At 36.2% G+C, this 19,273-nt stretch overlaps 1 non-coding gene across 1 annotated transcript; it reads right to left on the reverse strand.

Annotated features, from left to right (window-relative positions):
• Positions 1 to 1,531: 1,531 nt before the first annotated feature.
• TRNAN-GUU lies at positions 1,532 to 1,605 on the reverse strand. Its single transcript has one exon. It is a non-coding gene; the product is annotated as a tRNA-Asn (tRNA).
• Positions 1,606 to 19,273: the final 17,668 nt, after the last annotated feature.

Consider the following 19,273-nt stretch of genomic DNA (forward strand, 5'->3'; position numbering starts at 1 on the left):
TCCTATTAAAACGTCCATCTCGCTTCGTTAGTAATTTACATTTCTAATTTAATTTAACTTGAAGTTTAGAAATAAGACGTTATACTGACCGTAAATATTTCTATTAAAGGTAAAATAAGCTTCGGAAGGGCGAAAAACATAAAGGTCGGTGTCAAAATGTCAAACCGAGCATAATACGCCATTTTTTAGCCTAGGACTCCGAGATCCCGAGCCGAAGGAGCCGGTGTATGCAACAGTGACCCTATCGCTGAGGGACAATGACATATGAGCAGGTTGCAAAGTGGTTCGAGGCGCAGGTCTTGAATGTTCATGTGGGCGCACAGGTCTGTGTAGTGGATCCGTGGGTTGGGTTGTGTTCTGTGTATTTGGGCTTCAATGTGGGTTTTGGGCAAAGCACATAGGAACTAGACTACTAGACTGATTGTTGGTGGGTATCTAGTTACTAGACCAAACTGGGTATGGGGTTGCTTGACTGGAATGAGGTTGCGGGTATTCGAGTTTGGGTCCGAGCAGGTAGACGGAACTAGACTACTAGACTGATTGTTGGTGGGTATCTAGTTACTAGACCAAACTGGGTTTGGGGTTGCTTGACTGGAATGAGGTTGCGGGTATTCGAGTTTGGGTCCGAGTAGGTAGACGGAACTAGACTACTAGACTGATTGTTGGTGGGTATCTAGTTACTAGACCAAACTGGGTATGGGGTTGCTTGACTGGAATGAGGTTGCGGGTATTCGAGTTTGGGTCCGAGCAGGTAGACGGAACTAGACTACTAGACTGATTGTTGGTGGGTATCTAGTTACTAGACCAAACTGGGTATGGGGTTGCTTGACAGGAATGAGGTTGCGGGTATTCGAGTTTGGGTCCGAGCAGGTGGACTTCGTCTTCTCCACTCGTTTCCATGCATTTTCCTTTCTTCATTCCTCCGTATCAAAACTCGTTGTCTACATCTTGTTTCTTCTTCTTCTTTCTCATGATGTTAACCGTCTTTGTACGTTTATCCTACCCCTCTATCTCACTAGTGTTGTGTACGTTGGATCCCATGGTCGTCATCTCGACATCGTCATTTGTGCAGAGGTGCCTTGCCTTTACCTAAAAAATAAGAGCAGTGCATGTCTTGAGTATTTTAAGAAATACTCATTAAGTAACTCCACTACTTCTCTACTCACGCAAACACATGAAATCATGGTTATCATAAAATATCATTTCATGGCCTTGGTCTCATATTCGTGTCCGGGCAGAATTTGATGTGCATACTTCTCTACTCATGACTTACATACACACACATTTGGTCCCATGTGAGCTCGCATACATACCCATTGACTTGGGCTTCAACTAGCATACACTCACACTATTGGTATACCATGGAGGGAAGGGAGTGCACATAGCATTGTGGGGTATACAATATCATAAGTACCATACTTTTATATCTTGTCACATCCTAACAAGTTATAACATAATAAGCAAATATATAACCTACCTTCTCTAATTTACCTTAAAATTCATATAGATTAGGTAGACGACTTATTACCATCGCTAGAAGGAGGGTTTGAACCTCCGACATTGTGGTTAACAGCCACACGCTCTAACCAACTGAGCTATTCCAGCTAATTCTTTGTAATAGCTCAAGCCCACCACATCCTTATAAGGAATGTTTCATTCCCTCTCCAACCAATGTTGGATCTCACAATACACTCTCCTTGGGGGCCCAATGTCCTTGCTGGCACAACGCTTGGTGACTTACTTTGATAGCTTTCGTAATAGCCCAAACCCACCGCTAACAAATATTGTCCGATTTTGCCCATTACATATCATCATCAGCCTCACAATTCTAAAATGAGTCTACTAAGGAGAGGTTTCCACACTATTCTAAGGAATGCTTCGTTCCCATTTTCAAACACTAAAAAATATTGTCCATTTTTTACCGTAACAAATCGTCGTTAGAATCACAGTTTTAAAACACGCTACTAGAGATGTTTACAGACACTTATAAGTTATTCTTTCATTCTCCTCTCAAACCAATGCGGGATTAGAGGGCATGGGTTCAAATCCCACTTCTGACAATTCTCAAATAAAGGTAAAATAAAAATACAATAGCATATCATTTTTTGAAATCAATTGAACTCACTGGAGATTTAAAATTGTCACGACATGATTTTTTAAGCATATAAGAATTGTAATAACTTCAAAGCACAACTTTAATAACTCAACTTTCTAAGACTTCAAATCATTATTCATGACACATCCTAACAAAGAAAAAATTTCATAAAAATTGAAAGGAGATTCGAAAACTAAGGACAATAATTCGTAACACATAGAACTGACGTGACAAAGAAAAATTTGATAAAAATTGGAACGAGATTCGAAAACTAAGGACAACAACTTGTACATATAGAACTGATGGGTTGGGACGACCCTCCTCTATGACCTTAACTAACAATTAGTGATCACCCAAAAAGGAAAAGAAATATCTAGTGCAACTAAATAAGTAACCTACTTGTAGGCGGTAATCGAGTCCTTGATCGAGCGAGTTGTCATGGGTTTTTCTTTAGGTTATACAATGTTTAGGTGTAGATTATATGTAACGACCCTAGTTTTCTAGGGACCTAGAGTCACTAGAACATGCATGATGTAACTGCTTTATGCTAAAATATTTTTTACATTATGTTTTTGTATTGAAGCTACCCCTAAAAAGAACACAATATTATTATTAAGAATGCTAGATTAAGACTGTAACAATGTAAGGAATCACGAACCTACATAATTATATGACATTGTCCACTTTGGTTGGAGGGTTAAATTTTTCCATATACTAAAATGGAATGATTCATTCCCATTGATAAAAAGAGAGATGAACCTCCGACCTTATGGTTAACAATCATACGCTCTAACCAACTGAACTATTCCAACAAATTATGAGTATTAGCCTAGATATTGTCTACTTTGACTCATTACATATCGTTGACAACCTCACAGTTTTAAAACACGTCTAATAGTAAGAGATTTCCACATGCTTATAAAAAATGTTTCATCCCCTCCACAACCGACGTGGGATCTCACAATCCACCTCCTTGTGTTCCCAGCAATCTCGTTGGCACACCACCCAATGACTAACTCTAATACAATTTGTTACAAACCAAGCCCACCTCTGATATTGTCTACTTTGGCTAATTACGTATCACCAGCAGCCTCACGATTTTAAAATATGTCTACTAGGGAGAGATATCCACAACCTTATAGTTAATGTTTTGTGTCCCTCTCCAATTGCTAGCAGATATTGTTTGTTTTGGCATGTTACGTATCGTGTATGTTTAAAAGTTTTAAAACGCATCTTTAAGAGAGAGGTTTCCACACCCTTATAAGGATTGCTTCATTCCACTCTTCAACCAGTGTTAGGTCTCATAATAAATAGTTAAGATGGTTGAGTGGTTGAAGGCTTTAGGACTCAAGTTTTGGTCCTTGTGAGTCCGTGGGTTGAAATCCAACTTTTATAACTTAGAAAGGTTTTGTTTTATAAAGTGCTATTTTTTATAAAAATAGTTATATAGAATAGATAGAGGGTGTGCGTTCAAATCCCACTTCTGACAACTCAAATAAAGGTAAAATAAAAATACAATAGCTTATCATTATTGAAATCATTTGAACTCACTAGAGATTTAAAATGGCTTCCAAGCTTCTACAAAAGTTAGTATTGTACAAGTTTACCCTTACGCCTGAATCTCAAGAACACTCTGATTTTCTATACTACCTGAGTGCATAACAAATGATGATTTGTGAGCCTAGAATACACTGGCGTCCTTGATATAACTGTCCACTAGGACCTCTATTAATTGATTCATAATTACCTATGTTAAAAAAAAATCAGCTTCGGAAAGGTAAAAAATGTAAAGGTTCATGTCAAAAATGTCAAATCAAGCCAAATATGTCGTTTTTTAACCTAAAATTCTGAGAAGCTAAGCCGAAGGGGCCGGTGTATGCATTAGTGACCCTGTCATTGAGGGACATTAACACATGAGCAAGTCGCAAAGTGGGTCGAGGCATGGGTCTTGAATGTTCATGTGGGCACACAAGTTGGTGTAGTGGATCATGGGTTAGACCGTGTTCTGTGTATTTTTTGTTTGAATGTGGGTTTTTGGACCAAGCACAGAGGAAGTAGACTACTTGACTGGTTGCTAGTTGGTATCTGATTGCATTGTTGGGTCAAAGCTTTGTATTTTAGGTTACTGGAGCAAACTAGGTATGGGGTTGCTTGGCTATAATGAGGTTGCGGGTATTCGAGTTTTGGTCAGACCAGGTGGACTTCATCTTCTCCACCCCTCACATCGGTTAGGGTTGCCTGTGAGTTTTGGGTTGTGAGTCGGATCTCGTGTCGGACTTTGTTTCCCTCACCCCGATTACTAGAGAATTTTTCGGCGACTCTCTCTCCTCGGTCACGTCGTTTCAATGTCCTTTTTCCTCCATTTTTTAGTCTCCTCCTCCCCCTAATCTCGTTTATGGTGTTTGTTTGGTTCGTAAGGGCGTAAACACTCAAATCTGAGAGGGTTCAAAAATCCAACGTTCTGTCTTCCTTACCCAATCCAACGTTCTGTTCTTCCTCAGTCACGTCGTTTCAATGTCCTTGTGGGAAGAAAAGCGCGTGAGACAGCCGACAAGCCACGTGTCAACTTACGGGAGGGAAAGCATGTTAGAGAGCCTAAGGGACACGTATTGACAATTGGGTGGAATAACACGGTATGCGCATTGTCAGGCAAGAAAATCTATGGCCTATTAGCTCAGTTGGTTAGAGCATTGTGCAAATAATGTGAAGGTCGTAGGTTCGACACCTGCATGGGCCAATTTCCCTCATTTTTAATTATATCTTTTCATTATACGAGTTAAACGTGGAGGTCGTAGGTTCGAAAATTGCATAGGCCAAGTTTTATTAATTCTTAATAATATCTTTACATGATACGGGATTACAACATTACGAACTTTAAATCAATGATACGACCGTTCACAATTCGAGGATTTCTGAGAGTCATTTCAGGAACAAGAAGGAGGTAAATGAACTTATTTTGGCCGTTCAATATGTTCTTTTACGAAAGATGAAATTCGAGTATTTCTCAATCTTTTCATGAACAAGGAGGTAAATGAACTCACTTTGAAGGCCAGATTAAGTATTGCGACTCTCATGAGAGAAAATTTTACGGCAAACCACGTGTCAACTTGTGGGAAGGAAAGCGCGTGAGAAAGCCGGCAAGCCACGTGTCAACTTGCGGGAGGGAAAGCGAGTCAGATAGCCTGAGGGACACGTATTGACGATTGGGTGGAATAACAAGTCAGGCGCATTGTCAGGCGAGAAAATCTATGGCCTATTAGCTCAGTTGGTTAGAGCATCATGTGAAGGTCGCAGGTTCGACACCTGCATGGGTCAATTTCCCTCATTTTTAATTATATCTTTTCATTGTACGAGTTAAAACACTACGAACTTTAGAAGATAATGACTTTTTTAAGTTTATTATGCATAAAGTTATGTAAACGAAACTCGATTGGCTGGATTAAGAGCTAACGATCTATAATGTGCATAAAATCTATGCCCAATTAGCTCAGTTTGTAAGATTGTCGTGTTAAAAACGTGGAGGTCGTAGGTTTGACAATTACATAGGCCAAGTTTTATTAATTTTTAATAAAATCTTTACATGATACGGGGTTACAACAGTACGAACTTTAAACCGATGATACGACCGTTCACAATTTTTCTTTAGAGGATTTCTGAGAGTCAATTCATGAACAAGAAGTTGGTAAATGAACTAGTTTTGGCCGTTCGATATGTTCTTTTACGAAAGATGAAATTCGAGGATTTCTTAGAGTCTTTTAACAAATAAAGAGAAATGAACTCACTTTGAAGGCCAGATTCAATATTTCGACTCTCACGAGAGAAAATTTTTCGTCAAGCCACGTGTCAACTTGTGGGAAGGAAAGCGCGTGAGACAGCCGGCAAGCCATGTTTCAACTTGTGGGAGGGAAAGCGTATCAGACAGCTTGAGGGACACGTATTGACGATTGGGTGGAATAACGCGTCAGGCGCATTGTCAGGCGAGAAAATCTATGGCCTGTTAGCTTAGTTGGTTAGAGCTATGTGCTAATAAAGTGAAGGTCACAGATTCGACAATTGCATGGGCCAATTTCCCTCATTTTTAATTATATCTTTTCATGATACGAGTTAAAACACTATAAACTTTAGAAGATAATGACTTTTTTAAGTTTATTATGCATAAAGTTATATAAACGAAACTCGATTGGCTGGATTAGGAGCTAATGATCTATAACGTGCATAAAATTTATGCCCAATTAGCTCAGTTATAAGTTTATAGTGTTAAAAACGTGAAGGTCGTAGGTTCGACAATTACATAGGCCAAGTTTTATTAATTCTTAATATCTTTTCATGATACGGGGTTACAACATTACGAACTTTAAACCGATGATACGGTCGTTCAAAAGTTTTCTTTAGATCTGAGTCGTTCGATATGTTCTTCAATGAAGGATGAAATTCGAGGATTTCGGAGAGTTCTTTCAGGAACAAGAAGGAGGTAAATGAACTTATTTTGGCCGTTCGGTATGTTCTTTTAAGAAAGATGAAATTCTTGGATTTCTCAGAGTCTTTTCACGAACATGGAGGTTAATGAACTCACTTTGAAGGCCAGATTCAGTATTGCAACTCTCATGAGAGAAAAATTTTCGACAAGCCATGTGTCAACTTGTGGGAAGGAAAGCGCGTCAGACAGCCGGCAAGCCACGTGTCAACTTGCGGGAGGGAAAGCGTGTCACGTGTCAACTTGCAGGAGGGAAAGCGGCCACGTGTCAACTTGCGGGAGGGAAAGCGTGTCAGACAGCTTGAGGGACACGTATTGACGATTAGGTGGAATAACGTGTCAGGCTTGTTGTAAAGTGACTCGGCTCCACTCGATATTCGACACGCGATAGCTCTTCCGACCCACGCCCATGTCTAACCAAGTTTGACTAGAAGGATGTTCAACTCGATCCGTATGGTGCCACACTTCAATGTAAAGAATTTCACTTTCCAACACGCACCTTGGTTTTGAACCCATGACTTATCAGTAGCATTCCTCTCTTTCTCCATACTTCTTCAATTCTTTACTTTCCCATTATCTTTCTTCTCCTCTTTGAGATAGAAAGAACTCTCACTCAGCTCAGCCCTTCCTTCTCTAAGCTTTCAATCTCCAATTCTAAAAGCATTCTTTTCTTTTTCAATCTCTACTTTCTCCTTCAAAATGCGCTCGTTCAGGAATTTCAATGTCTACAACTAAGACTTCTCCATAGATTTATCTACGGCAGATTTTGGTTGTTGCTTTAAATCTTTATTCTCCTTCTGATGATCTGGAAGTTTCTTTGGCTCGTTCGCCGATTGCGTGTTCAATCCAGATTCCTTCGATTTTCTCATCTTCAATATTGCAATTTTGCCGAATTCGTTGTGTATCCCCTCGTTTCCAACGGTTTTCACCGCCTCACATCTACCGCCATCGGCTTTTTCTCCGCCGTGTTCTTACGCTTTCAAATCTTCATTTTGAGCCATCAAGAGAAGACTTAAGACCTTCATTTGTTGCGTCACCAAGGCTAGGTTTATTTTTTCTTCCACCTTTTTATCTGCTTGACAATCTTTTACAAAATGTCCCTCTACCACAATTGTAACATTTGTCGGAGTTATAATAATTTGCATAGTGCATATTTGTGGCATTTGTAGCACTGAATGTTGGAGTAAATTGATCGGCCGCCTCTTCCTCGATTGCGTTCTCATCCATGCCAATTTGCTTGGCTCGGCTGTCCCTTCTTCTTATATTATCCTTCATGACTACTTCCTTGAGCACCATGACCATTTTTACTACTTTCACTGTCAAAACCTCTACCTTCAAAATTTTGAGAGTAGAGTACCTTTTAATCTTTGATTGACGCCTTGGTTTGAAGTGATTGATCAAGTGTTTCCTCCTTCTTCTTCTTACGTTGCTCGTGTTCCTCGAGAAAACCGGCTAGCTCGTCGACTGTGAATGTTGCTAGGTCCTTTAACTCTTCTATCGCGCATACAACATTCTCAAAGTTGTTGGTTAATGACCTTAAAATCTTCTCCAAAACCCGAGTCTCAGCTAACATTTCTCCATTTCGGTTGAGTTGGTTAACCAGAGTTTGTACATGCGTGATGTAGTCAGATACACTTTCTGACTCCTTCATCTCATGCTCTCCAACTTTCCACGAAGAGTTTGGAGACGCACTTGCTTGACTCGATCGATTCCTTTGAACACTTTTCCTAAAGTTTCTGATGCTTCTTTTGAAGTAGTTGCATTGGCAAGCTTCTCAAAGCCCGACTCGTCAACGGCTCGAAACAACATGTATAGTGACGCCTTATCTTTTGATCGCACCTCTTTTAACGTCTTGTTTTGTGCCGCTGTATAATCTGTGGTATCTTTTGGTTCTTCTAACCCTTCTTCAACAACCTCCCATGCATCTTGAGAACCGAGAAAAGCTTTCATATTAATGCTTCAATTCCCGTAGTTTGTCTTCACTAGTTGCGGTAGCGGAATTTGACCCACATTCGTCATTGGCTTGATATAATTTTGTTAACGAAAACTCATAACTTTGTGAAATAAGTCCCACACACTAATATTAGAAGGAGACAAAGAACACTCTGAAAAAACCTTCTATTTCTTCTCTGTTCCTTTTCTTTTTTTACTCTACTCTACTTTACCACGATAGTAATAACAATTGTATTTATAAGGTTTTCTAAAATTAAATATAGACATAACAATGCCACTGTTCCTAACCCTTAAAAAGTCATTATTCCTATAAAGATTCTTGGCCTTTCATCTTCAAAACTCTTGGCCTTACCCTCCAAGACTTACTCTTGAATTTAAATCCCACTAAAATTATCCATGGGGAATCCAATCCCTGCCACTTCCTTGCCATGAATCCCTTACCTTGATCCGCACACAAAAAAATAGAGAATTTCATGGAAATGGAGAATGAAGTAGATGGTGGGGATGATGACGGGGAATGGACATCGCTACCTGTGGCCCTTGCACATATCGTGTTTTATAATTGTATGACATATACTATGTTATGTATATGATATGATATACGATATGTTGCATACAAGTTACGCTATGATATCATATACACTATTCTAGGATCATGAGACATTAGAAAATCATGTATTGTTAATTATTAAAAATATGAAATGAATCAAGTATTTATATCTTATAGGAACACTATGCTAGGAATAGATTTGAGGTATGACTAGCGCCATGAATATATGTCATGCTTTGATGTTATGGGACCTCATGCATTTTGTATACCACGTGCATCAAGATACTTCTATATTATGTTTCGTACACCCTATGCCTATGAAACATTAGAAAAACCATGTATTGTTAATCATGAACAATATGACAAGAATCAAGTATGTATGTCTCATAGGAACGTTATGTTGTGTTTTAATGTTAGGGATCTCATGCATTTTATATGGGAGGTGCATCGAGATACTTCCCCATTATGATTAGTACAAACACATACCTTATAATATTTATGTCCCTTATGATATTATGCTGGTCTTTTCCCTTCATGGTATTTGGTAGTGTGAGTGTGCACAAGCTCGACCAGGCAAACCCATAGAGTACTCTTATACCAACCCACCTGGTGGTCAATGTGCACATTCATGAGTCGTGTGTAGGGAAGTACAACATATTCAACTCTGCTCGGACTGAAAAGCAAAGCCCAAGCCCATGCCACAATGTATTTATGAAAGGATAGGTCCCACTATATTACACGTGATTCATATTCCGACCGTAATAGTGGGATTACTTACTGAGTATTTATTAAAGTACTCAAACCACATGCTACTCTTATTTTAAAGTAAAGGTAAGATACCCATTTACGGATGACAACGTTGCGCTCAAGGCCAAGAAACCAAAGTTACGGTAATTGCATTCATGTTATTTTTAGTGATCCTTAGGTTAGATCAGGGCATTGTTTTATTTTTATTTAAACTAATGTTATATGTTTTCCACTATGTTGTTCATAACAATATTGTTTTAATGAGTTCATTATGAACATTAAAGTCCATAGCACCGTTTATGAAATGTTGTAAATGATTTTTTTCATGCATAGTAGTAATGTCATGTATGTGTGACGATATTGTTTAATAGAAAACTAGAGTAGATGGTTATAAGAACCCTGAATAAAAAGGGATAAAAGTATGTTTCCTCTGACTAGTGTAGATATTTTTTTACGGATTATTCAGAAAGTTCAATATCAAAATCATAGTGATTCTGAAGTTCTCAATGTCGGTTTAAGCTTCCCCTGTAAAGTTGAAAGTTTAGGCTATAGTTTAGAACAACAATCGAGCTCCCAATAGTAGGCAATAAGCTTTTAGATTTTGGGTCTCCTTCTCTGAGATTTCTTCAAAATTCAAGAGCAATTCTACACCATTTCTCTTCAAACTTGTTCTTACAATGCTGAAAGTGCCAAGAAATCTTCCCCCAATCCAATTCGTCGATACATGAGAATACGTCAAGCAAGGACAATCCCAATTGCATCTCCAAAGAATGTTTCCATAGAAGACAACGAAGAGAAATAACCTCAAGAACAAGCCAAATTCAAAAAAATCTATTTTGGGCTCAAATTAGGGGTAAGTTTCAAAATCCTATCTACAATCTCTTTTCCTTCAAATTAAGGATTTCTTCCGCTAGCAAGAAATTACTTCTACTCCATTTTTACGAATTATGAAGCCAAGAAAATTAACTTTTTCCATGCAAAAACTACACTTATTAAAATGAGCATAAACTTTCCCTTTCCTAAGCATAATCAAAAGTTACTTAACATGCTTTACATGCTCATACAAAGTCTTTGAATAAATTAAAATATCATCAAAATGTACAACAACATGTTTTTTTAAATATTCTATCAAAACGCGATTCATTAAGATAAATGTACTAGGAGCATTAGTTAACCCAGAAGGCATAACAAGTCATTCATACAATCCAATCTTAGTTTTGAAAGCTCTTTTCCATTCATCTCGTCTATGCCTTCTAATTTAATGTTATCCAGATTTCAAATCAATCTTTGTAAATAGAGATGAGTCATGCAATTCATCAAGCATATGGTCTAGCCTAGGAATAGGACGTCGATATTTTACAGCGATTTTGTTGATGACTCAAGAATCCACGAACATGGACTCAAGGCTTAAAATCATTTTTCATGACACGTACTGACAAAGAAAAAATTTGATAAAAATGGAACAAGATTCGAAAAATAAGGACAAAAACTCGTAACACATAGAACTGACGTGACAAAGAAAAAATTGATAAAAATTGGAACGAGATTTAAAAACTAAGGACAACAACTCATAACACATGGAACTGATTGCTCGAGACGACCCTCCTCTATGACCTTAACTAACAATTAGTGATCCCCAAAAAAGGAAAAGTAATATATAGTGCAACTAAATAAGTAACCTACTTGTAGGCAGTAATCGAATCCTTGGTTAAGCGAGTTGCCACAGATTTTTCTCAAGGTTATAGAAAGTTCAAGTGTAGATTATATGTAACGACCCTAGTTCTTTAGGGACCTAGAGTGACTAGAATATGCATGCCACAATTTTCTACTTAATTTAAGGTCGCTATCGTATACGTACCATAACATTGAATGCGGAAGAGTTCATTAAAATTTCATAAAACATAACCTTTATCTGAAAACACAGCCATGGACTTACGTGTTTCGAAAACATCTTTAAAACGACACCACAAAAGACTAAATAAAATGAATAAGAGTTTAAGTTAGAAACAACCTAGTCTAGCCTAATTCTAAGAAAACAAATACCATTACCCTATGCATGTGCCATGGTTGAGAGTTGCGATACCGTTGTCAGCCGTACGAAAAATGTAGTAGCACATGGCTTGAGTATTTAAAGAAATAGTTAGTAAGTGACCACACTATTAGGGATAAATTCAACAATCACATGCAATAAAATGATGGGACCTATCTTTGGTTTTGTTTCGCTTTCCCTACGGTGCTGTCCTAACGGGTAATCGTGGACGTGTACCATATACTCTACACACATAGCTCATACTTGCGAGTATTGGCTCACCAGCTAGTTCGCACACCGTTGGGCCACTTTCCTTATCCGGTGGGCATACTCTGGGAGCCCCTTATGTCGGGACCCGTTAAAACTAGTAACCGTCACGGCAGCGTTATGCAAGCATAACGATTGTTGTCTTGCCATTGGATGTTCACGTCCTACCCTCGTTATGGGATAGGGGTATCCCCCAGATGCATGAACACACATAATGCATGAGGTCCCCCCTACTTCTACATTTATCATTAATAAACATAACCCTCCTGTCACGTTCCATGCTTCATGTCATTCTCATTTTCAATTTACATTTCATACATATTCCTATCGGGGTTATGATTCCAGATAGTTTATCGTATTTCACGTCATACAATTCATGCTATTTACATTCAAATATAAGTGACCTAACATAACGCTCTATGCTTTTAACATAACATTTCATCATATGCACATCATACCATGACATATTGCATCACAATGTATCATATCATAAACAAGTCATAACGTAAATCGTAGTCATATCGTTTCCTAACTTATCATAGCCTTAACGTTCTTATACCTATCACAGACATATCATTACGTGAACGTACCTCAGTCATATCATCACAAGAACGTAACCTAACGTTATTGTTCTATCAATCGTAACGCTATCGTTCTATCAATCTATCACAAACCTATCCCTTTCTACCCGTAGCCTAATAGTATTCTTCCATCAATCTCTCTTATCCATATCACTCTGGTATGTAACCTAACCTTCATGTTTCATGAATGTATTTGACTCCTATCGTTACATTTCTTTTTGTCCATCCTTATCGTATCCTATCTCAAACATATCATTGGACACATCGTACCATAATTATTATCAAACAATTCACATATTATAACATATACATAACAAATAAGAAGCATATCGATCCACAGACAATTCACACATATCAATATATATGACACGTGCAGAACCACGGAGCACGTGTCAACAGCAACTATAACCATACCGATAGTAAGGTCACTTACTTGGTTGCCTTTGGTTGATGTTCCGTCGTTATCCTTAATGAAAGTCCATTGAAAACCAAGTAAACCTATGTGAGTCCATGACATCAGTTTCAAGTTTGAATTTCTACAAAATTGTTTCTCTAATTTATGTTGATCTATGTGTTATACTTGGTGCGAAAGGTAGAGTCTTTGCTTAAGTTAGGTCTTGGAATATTTATATATGTTTCCAGATATTCTATTTTCTCTTACAGTGTTTAATACCCTTTAACATTTAATTTCGATTATATTCACAATCTTCTTTCCCTGTCTCTTACTGTGTTTCCCTTCTTTTTATTATCCCTCTCTGTTTATGATGACTTTTAGTATCATTAAATAAAATAAAAGGAAAACTACTAACCTCTTCAAATGCAATATCTCTTTCTAGTAAAATATCTCTTACTACCAAAACTAAATGTGAACCTTCTTGTGTTTGTTTTTGGAGGAGGGAAGAAATTCTGATATGTTAAATCTGTTTAAACCTTTCTTTATATTTTTGTTGGTTACTTTTTCAATTAAATAGATTCTATTTTCTTTCTGCTATAGATCATGACGTATCTTTCTTACATAATGACTTATCTTTCTAACAGGTAAATTGCTAAAAAAAACTAAATAATTAGATGAAAGAAATGGAGATCTGAGATATAACTTACCGAGAAACTTCGAATCTCTCTCTCATATAAATCTTGATCATCTCTATAAACTCATCTCCTATAAATTTGATGTGAGGCATTTTGTTTTCTCAAATCTAACATTTTTCTGTTTTAGGAACTATTAGGTGTGTTGAGGAGAGATTATTTGGGGAGAGTGACTGCAGAGAAAAACGGGAAATAATTGTTTTTATTTACTTATTTGTTAATTTATTATTATTATTATTATTATTATTATTTTACATAATAATAATTATTGTTTATAATAATTTTTTTTTTTTATTTTTTTTTTTATTTTTTGGGCTGTTGCAAAGGTATTTCAACTACGTCTGCCTAGGTTACTTCTATATGGTTATTTAGAATTTTAGGACTAGTATGTAAGACTCACTTTCAATCAACTACCGTCTGTCTACTAATTTCTTTAGCAGCATGTAACATCATGTACCAAAGGTCAGGAATACTCATTGTTCCTAACTTAGTACACACCGCGTTGGTCAAGAACTCTGCCAGAATTAGTAGACTACAATACTCATATTCTAAATCTTTCGATGATTTGTTTTACGATAAATGGAAATGCAGCAAAGATGAGAATCAATATTTTGTTTACCATGGTTAGAAAAAATCTCTCTGAAAGCACAAAATTTTATGTACAAGGTCAACTGAATTGACAATCATCGAAAAGCATTGATAGATTTTCCGATGCTTGCTTATTTTGTTAGCCAATGTATGCTACGTGACAAAATTTAGTGCATCTAGAGATATTTTTGCCCACCATAATCAGCCTTTGAAGCCTCCAAAGCCCCCCATCTCCCTTATATTTCTTCTTCCCCATTTCTTCAATTTTTTGTGTTTTTCTCGTGTTGAATGGCATCCATATTCAGTGTTGAGGGAATTTGCTACTTTTTGGGTCTTCTCTCTTTTTAAATACCTTTTTGTTTCCTTTGTTCATAAATTATGTTTTCAGTTTAGGTTCATTTTGATGATGTTATTATAACACGCAGAAGCAATTTGGATCTTAGGCACTCTATGTGCATCAATTATAGTAAATTAGCCAGCATGTTCAAAAGCATTAAAACTCAATGAGTTTGAATACTAACCTTTTGTAGTTCAAATTTCTTTTTCCTCACGAACGGTTTCGAACCACCACTAGTATCTTCCCTACTATTCTATATCTCTCTAATATAAAATGCATCATATCACATTATAATCACAACATATAATTTAGCAAACATGACATATTCATAAAAATACAACTAGGTGGAGCATAATGCTACCATAAATCATATAGTTAGAGCTCAACATATTTGATACTAAATTACATTTAATATTAGTAAACAAAAAAAGTACCTTCAATTAAAAAATTTCTTTTTCTTATCTTATACAAGACATACTTGACGGTGACAGGACATCGATGTTTAAACCATGGAACGTGCCAAGCCTATCTCGTAGGCAAGTCTACCGAATCTATAACCTAGAGCTCTGATACCAATGGTAACGACCCTAGATGTCTATTAGTCTAAAGTTGCTACCGTCATCATTGATGGTGTTAATATAACACATGCAGAAGCAATTTGAATCTTAGGCACTTTTAGAACATCAATTTGGATCGAATATGAAGAGTTATTGGGCTCTCGAAAGCTTTGAAAATGTATTTGATTTTGATTTTTTTTTCTTTTTTCTTTCTTTTTTTTTTCTTTTTTTTTTAATATTCAAAAGCTTTGAAAATTGTTTAAATGGTGTGCATCAAATGACATTAGAATATAGTGATTTCAAAATAAGACCAAAAGAATCTTTAGAAAAATTAGTAATTAAAAGTTTTTTTTTAGATTAACTTTTTTATTAGTGTTAAAAAAAGAAAAAAACTTTTTTTAGATATTTGGTATTGAGTATAAATAAAAAGGTTGATTGGTTTAATGTGTTAGGTTTGAATTAAAATATATTTTGTTAATTTTGCAATTATAATAGATAAAATCTTAGAAAATATATTTTTTTTCATAACTTACTTAATGATTAGCTAGGCATAATAAGACAATAATTAAATAACATTTATTGTAAAGGATTATATAATAAACAATCGTGTAAATTATTTATTCTTGCATTTTCTCTCTCCTATTTTTTATTTTTTATGTAAATAAAAATAAGTCGCAACACCATTAAAGAAATGAAGATCATGGAAATTCACAAGTCTTTTGTTGTTTGTGTTTTCGTTTTGGCCTTTGCCTACAAACTCAAACAATATAATTGTTGTATATCTATTTACTTTTTTTACGTAGTTTATTCTTACTGTATTAAGAATCGAGTAAAAATTCATATGATAGAGAGTATAAATAAATTGCTTAAGAAATTAAGTAGAATTTCAAAAGAGTGAAACTAAAAATGAAAACCTTCAATAAAGTGGGGAGTGGTGATTTCTAATCGATAGGATAATGAAATATGCATATGGTTGGCAGGTAATAATGGCTTTTCATTGTTTAATAATCCTTTAAACAAATTTGAGTTCTTGCACGGATGGGAAGGTTGTTCTCCACCTTATTAAATAATGATCTAAATGTCACATCTTTATTGCTTTTGTGGAATAAACCTTTCTGAGACCAACAATGAAAATAAAGTTGTTTCCGTTATTTACTATGTGAACAAAACGCAAAAGGTAAAATAATTATGGAAAATGAAAACGTGTACGACTCCCGCGTAAATGAGAGTAAAATTATTGTGGTGGCTGGGATTTGGGCTCAAATCTCCATTGCTACATCATGAAATTCTTGCCACTAAACTATAGCTACTTATTGGCTAAGTTTTCACGACCATAACATAAAATTCTCACAATTAAACTACGACTACTTGAGGTTATCTTTTAAATTTGTTATTAAGTTACTCTAAATACTTTGAATTAAATTCTGGTCGTTGATTTTGATGGGCAATATCAAGACCGTTGCTAGTTAGATTCAAATTCTATATCTAGGTCAAATTCTTAGAGGCATTACACCCTTAAATGAAGCAATGACCAATTTCAAGCTCTCTAGGTAAAACAAATAATAACCATTGATATAACAATCTCAAAATGAATATTAATGTCTTCCTAAACTTTCTTTTAATCGCACAAGTTTATGAAACATTTGCTAGGAAAGTGTCTAAAATATAAGTGAAAGGTGTCTCAAATTAAGCTGGGAGGAATGACATATGATGGATCTAAATTAAACGAGTGAAGTATTTTTCTTCAATCTTGCATGGACTTTTGTTTGGATTCACGAGAATTCTCACAAGTCGTCATTATTTTCATTCCTTCCACCGGGACTTTTGTTTTTATTTTTAACTATTACATAAACAATTTGATACACGAAAATTAAAAAAAATTAGATTATATATCGAGTACAATCGATTACTCATTGTCAAACGACTCTAATTTTTCATTAAAAAATAAGGTCCCTACGACATGCATGTCATGACTACCAAATGCAGAAATCCTTTAAAATAATTTGCTAAAACAATGCTATGGACCAAAGATTACCATTCAAACCAACAAATACCGAAATCAAAATACAATAATTTAAAATAATGCAACACACTTATTAAATCTAAGGGCTGCTACATCAAATGCAAATGCAACTACCTTGACTTCACTTCCATGGTCTCCACAGTGACATCGTCATTCATACACTGTTTGCTTACCTTTACCTCAAAAAGAAGTAGCACGTGACTTGACTATTCAAAAATACTTAGTAAGTAATCCCACTATTCAGGTTAAAAAATGCAATCACATACAATCATTATGGGATCTATCTTTTCTTAAGGCATCCTGACCTTATTCTCTACTTCAAGTTCGAGTAAGGTTTGATGTGTAGTACTTTTCTATTCACGAAACACACATGCGCACATGGACCTATTAAGTGAACTCGTATGCATACCTCAAGGGTCTGATGGCAAGCTAGCGAACACTAACGTTGCCAGAAACCACAAAGGGAAAGAAGCATGCATAATATCATAGTGTACATAATAAGAAAGTGTACACATGTGTACTAATCATAAGGAGAAAGTCTCTCGATGCATGTGACATGCGAAATGAATGAGGTCCTATAGTTTTGAATCATGATACATAGTTATTATGCAAATCATACATCCATTTTATTTTTCATGACATAGCATTCCTATTAGACATACATACGTATATTGGACAAATCTTTTATGGTTGGTTAATATACATGGTTTATCAATGTAAGGCCCAACGTGAACATGTTAACATAATATGCGTGGTGTAATATGTGAAGGTTCAAGCATTATATATCATTCATATCGCAACGTAGATTCATAACATATATATCATTCATATCATAACATAAAATGTAACACCCCTAAGTTTCTTAAGCTAATTAGTGACGTCAACTCATGCCTGCTTAAATCATAAATGCGGAAATTCATAATAGACATGTACTAACTTAAAATTCAACCATTTTAAAGGAAAATAAAGCTTCACACAAACACGTAACAAAATTGACTAAAATCAAATATGTACTCTCAGGTACTAATTTAACATTCAAAACATTCAACTGCCCTATTATTGTCTATTTTGACTTCCATGGACTGCACAACGTTCACCTTCTGATGTTCATAGGATCTTTACCTTTACCGGAGAGATTGAGTTAGTACCTGTCTTGAGTATTTTATAAATACTGAGTAAGTGACCCAACTGTTGAAGTTTGATACGTAAACACATGCAATATATGAGTGAGACCAATCTTTTATAAACATAACATGGCGTTGGGCTCTTATAGTCTTAGGAAGGATTAGATGCAAGGTACTTCTTCATACACGGCCTACGTCCATGCACACGGGCCCACAAGGTGGGCTCGTATCGTACCCCTGGGCTTGACTTGGTCCGACACAACACATTATAGGTCACCACTGTTGAAACATCATCACTAGCCCAATAGAGTCAAGCCCAATAATTGTAAGAGCTCATTGTATATTTATTTTAGTAGAGATTTTAGGAAAGATATCTAGAGATGTTAGGAGGAAGAGATCTAGATGTTTTAGGAGAGATCTAGATATTTTAGGAAGAAGATTTAGATTTGTTAAGTCTAGATTTAGATTGGTTAGGTCTAGATTGCATAGGCTATAATTTAAAGACCCCTCTACCCTACTTAGGTCTTCATATAAGAAATCCAAACCCTACTTAGGTCTTCATATAAGAAATCCAAAAACTAGTAGTATTCTACAGAGTCTTGTATTCTCTTATCGATTGGTCTTAATAAAGAGTGCGAGTGTTTCCTACAGAGAGTTGTGTTCAACAATTGGTATCAGAGCCATGCCCTAAACTTAGCCGTGTCAATAGATAGGCAAATCCTCGAATGTCGAACAAAGGACTCCAAAAAGAAAATGGAGTCAAGCCTTCTCGAAGGCAGTAAAAAATGACTAAGACTCCAAAGGAGTCTAGCCTCGATTAAGGAGAGGCGTACTTTGTTCGGGGGGGGGGGGGGGGGGGGGG

This window comes from Cucurbita maxima, unplaced genomic scaffold (genome assembly GCF_002738345.1).
Source record: "Cucurbita maxima cultivar Rimu unplaced genomic scaffold, Cmax_1.0 Cma_Scf00055, whole genome shotgun sequence".
Lineage (NCBI taxonomy): Eukaryota > Viridiplantae > Streptophyta > Magnoliopsida > Cucurbitales > Cucurbitaceae > Cucurbita > Cucurbita maxima.